The sequence below is a fragment of the Etheostoma spectabile genome, chromosome 8, assembly GCF_008692095.1.
Source record: "Etheostoma spectabile isolate EspeVRDwgs_2016 chromosome 8, UIUC_Espe_1.0, whole genome shotgun sequence".
Classification (NCBI taxonomy): Eukaryota; Metazoa; Chordata; class Actinopteri; order Perciformes; family Percidae; genus Etheostoma; species Etheostoma spectabile.
In genome coordinates, this window is record NC_045740.1 from 33,092,919 (window position 1) to 33,097,479 (window position 4,561).

At 39.3% G+C, this 4,561-nt stretch overlaps 1 protein-coding gene across 1 annotated transcript in view; it reads right to left on the reverse strand.

Annotated features, from left to right (window-relative positions):
- Positions 1-4,561, reverse strand: part of LOC116693390 (sphingomyelin phosphodiesterase 3-like) — a 95,522-nt gene that overhangs the window by 34,502 nt on the left and 56,459 nt on the right. The window lies entirely within an intron of this gene.

The following is a 4,561-nucleotide window of genomic DNA, read 5'->3' on the forward strand; positions in this document are numbered from 1 at the left end:
GGGGGGGGGGGGGAACAAAAGGTAGGAGCTCAGTGATTGATTCGCTCTGATGTAAGCACGCTGCGAGCAAAACAAACCTTTTCCCAAACTTTCTGTTTGTGTGTTTTATCTTTAGATAGTTCATCTGGGTTTTTAACACATATACTGCCTTTCCAACCTTTAGTGTACTGAATACACTCTTACCCAAATGAAGAAAAAATAAAGTACATTACACTGGATCTATCAAAGTAAATACTACATTCTCATTGTAAAAGAGCATTTTGAAGCACAAATGGCCTCCGTTCTCACATGCTGTGTAGCAAAACTAATCTCTGTTCCTATTAATACGTCTGACTCATAAGCTGTGTTGGGAACCATTACCTGACAGAAAAAGTCCTTCATAAAAGGAGTGTCATTTCTAACACACTAGATGACACATACATAACTTTTTAAGTAGACCAAGCATGATACAAAATATTGTGCCTGATCTACTCAAAAAAGGTAAGGCAACTTTTTGCATCAGATTATCATATAATGCAAGGCTAGTCTTTGTACAGGCTACTTAAAATCTTGAATGTAAGAAATTAGTTTTGGAAGTAATGTCAATATTAATTTAGTAAGTAAAGTCTACTTAACTTTGCAAGTAAATTTACATACTGTATTACTTACTTGCAAAACTAAGTTGACTTTACTTGAACAATTAAGTTGTCTTTAATCAATTAATATTGAACTTACTTCCAAAAATTGTTTCTTTCACACAAGAAATTAATATACAAAGACTGGCCTTACTTTATCTACATAATAATCTGATGCAACAAGTTGCCTTACCTTATCAAGTAGATCAGGCGCAATATTTTTATCAGTGTAGTGTGTTCACCATTTTGAAGTGGTGTTAGAATTCTCCACGGTTAATTTCATTCACTATATAGTCCACTATAAAATACCCACAATGCACTGCTAGTTTGAGCGTATATACAGTATGATGCATGGTTTACATGATGCTGGGTGCGCCTAGTCTGGCACCAGACCAAGCTCAATCTCCTAAGATTGGACATTAGTCTGGGGAGTCTGCTCTGTATTTTCTCTGCATGGACAGTCCTTCAACCAATCAGACCAGCGATCTGGGTGACGTAGTTTGCAGACAGCAGCAAACTGGTTGCTGCCGGTGGCCACCATGTAGAATGTAAACAAAAAGCTGCTTCTCGTCGTTCATTGGCCGTCGCTTCTCCATCATCATCGTGTTAAACCCGCCAATAGCGCGCCAGGTGGATGAGCCAGTTTGTGATTGTAACGGAAGCAGGATAGATAAATGTACTCGGTAACACACATGTGACGCAAACACGTTTTCAATGAGTGTCCAAAATCTCGTTGTCCCTATAGAGTTCACTGTTTAACCCTCGGAGGTCTGAGGGCATTTTTCCGATTTCATCTTGATTTCTCCTTTTTAGTATTTCTATATAACCTGTTCCCCATGTGTTTCATGTAAAAATATTCAGAATAAACTCAACATTCTGTATAGTGGTGCCCCAAAGTGTTCCAGAGCAATGTATAAAGAGATAAATTGGCCCAAAGGCAGAACTATTTCTCAAATCTATTGTGAAAACATTGCTTCACTCAATTTTTTCGGTGTTTCAAATGACTTTACAAAAGTCTTAGGTTCAAAAACGTTGGGTAATATATGAATAAAATACTTAATGAATGTCTAAAATGAAATTTTGTAATAAGGCTTCTTGCGTAGGAGTGTGGTCGCCGGTCTTCTGTCTTCAGAGGGTTAGTAACACTCTATAGGGAATAGTGAGTGAGTGACTGAGACTGTGTCCACGTCTCCACTTCCTCACGCTGTATGAAATCCTATCTGTCACAGAGTTTCTCTTCAGGCTGATGTTGGCAAAAGCCTGTCGCTTGTCGGGGCACGTGATTTCAGCCGCCTGCAGCACGTCTTCAAACCTCAGGGTATGGCTCGGATACTGCTGCTATTTGTTAGCAATAAGGCAGCTATGGCTTTCACAGCTGCATCAATAATCTAAAAACAGAAAGCGGTTTCCACCAACCTGCCGACTGTTCATTTACCTACTTTGTTCTCAGTTCTTGAAAAGGTATTGCACTTTTCTGCCATGATAGGTCAAATATTCCTTGAGCCCTGAAAGGAGCTACACACACACCAAGCAGACTGGCTTCCCTTCTACCTCGGTGGAGGAAACGCAGCTGGTTGGATCCTTTACTCTTCCTACAATGAGAGGATTGTTCTGCATTGAGTACTTTTGCTTTTAATCTTTTAAGTACATTTTCCTGATGATACTTACATACTTTAACTTCAGTACCATTTTCAATACAGGAGTATTTTACAGAGTGGCATTGGTACTTTTAGTTATGTAAAGGATCTGAATACTTCTTCCACCACTGACGCCTGTGACGTGTGGCAGGGGAAGGAGGACCAAATGGCAGGTTGGTGGGTGAAGACAGGATAATTTATTAAAGAAATAAACAGTTCAAAACTCCAAGGGAAAATCCAAAAACCCAAAGGGGTGGAGGAGAAAAAAAGAAGAGGAAAAGACAGAACTAACACACAGGGAAGAACTTACGGGAACAGGCACCAAGACGAGGTACTGACAGGCAGACGGACTAGAAAGTTCATACACAAGGTAACGAGGTAACGAGATGCAGGTGATGAGAGGGCAGGGAATCAGGTGGGAAACATCAGGTGATCACAAGAGCGGTAAGACACAGGAAGTAAAGCTAGGGGCAAGACGAGACAGAAAACAGACTCCAAAATAAAACAGGAAACAGAACAAGCAGACACACAGTGGGACACAAGACAGATAACCACACAAGACAACACTAAGAAACAAACCCGAGGAGACAAAAAAGGGAAAAATAATCCCAACAAAACCCCAAACCATGACAGCGTCAGCCAGTGCCACTAACCTGCTGTTTAAACAATCTTATTTTCTTCCTGCCCACAGATGACTTCCCCGGAAATTATAGTCCTTGAATGTTTTTTAAACTAACCCCAACCCAAGCCATTAGCTCCATCAGCATGAATAAATAATGAATCGATTCATTCATTCATTCATGACAACCGCCAGGAGTTTAGGAAGACACAAAGAGAGTGTTGACCTCAGTGTAACCTCAAATGCCCCACAGGGACCACCAGGGCAACAGACCAGCAGCCTCAACACAGTGTCACAGCTACAGCAAGACCCAAGACTCCATTCTCATCCCACCATCCAGCTGAAACTCACCATATGTTGTACACGCGTGTTAAAGGCTTTTGTTTTTTCCACATGGACCCAATTTCCCTGTTTTGTATGTAAGCGACTGATAGGAGCCACAATCTTTGAAACTGGTCCAGTATTAAGCGTGACCTCTGTAACTAGCAGCCACACATTGGGCTGTGATGGAACCCTATGGGGCAAATGTGCATCGTCAATTTGGTCCACTCAAAGAGACAGACCTTTAAAACCTCTTGAAGACCTTTTGTTCAACAGCGCTGAAACCACCAGACTCCATTAAAAAAAAAAACGTTTAGCGTGTATAGAGCCAACCAATTTTTACACGTAAATTGGTAAACTAGGTTTTTATTTCAACCAAAACTAGAGTTGTGATGGTTGGTAAAGTGGAAAAACGACCCAAAATGGGGTTTCATATTTTTATTTTGCTTCTGTCGACTTTTGAATGAAGTGTTTTTGATGATGCAAAAATCACTGTTTATTTACATGGACTCTGGTGGCCTTAGCAATCACAATTCCTGGGATGTTTTTCTGATTAAAAATAAATCTTTCTCTTTAACAGAAAGGTCGACCTCCTTAGAAATCCTTTCCATATTATTGTCAGACACTTTTAATATTAATCTGAGTCTATTAATTTACATTGTAGCTTGTTCCACCGCTTTTTTGCCAGTTGCAGAGGTAGTTACCTTTTAACACACATGAAGATTAGTATTCATCTAAATGACAAAAAAAACGACCAATGACAAGTTAAAAGAGCAAGATAATGCTGCTATACTTAATAAGCTTATTTTGTCCCAATTAAACAAATGGATGTCATTTGTTCATTTTACCTCCAGGGCTCTTTTCAATTTTCAAGAAAAAAAACTCTTTTCAGAAAAATACCACTGCGGGAGATATTTGTAACACCGGTCTATTTTCTCCCAAAATGAAACTCTTGTTTGACAGGCTGATGCTCCGAATAGCACATCTATATCAGAATAACAATAATCAACGTCGCCTACACCCTAGTAATCTTCTTTTGTATAGTCCAAACCTTTGTGCACAGTAATGATTCATGACAGAACAACAAAAGCTGCGACGTATCACAAAAGGCAATATCACTATCGCAGGAGGCCGTCCGAGATTTCTTTATCAGCAGAAAACTGCACTTTAAAATGTGGCATTCTTTTCTTAATTGTGTCTTTAATGTTCTATTTAATGTTCATATTTGCTCAATAAAATGTTGGAAATGATCTTCTTTCATTTGATAGAGATAGATAGATAGACAGATATATAGATATATAGATAGATAGAAAGATAGACAGACAGATAGACAGACAGACAGACAGATAGATAGATAGATAGATAGATAG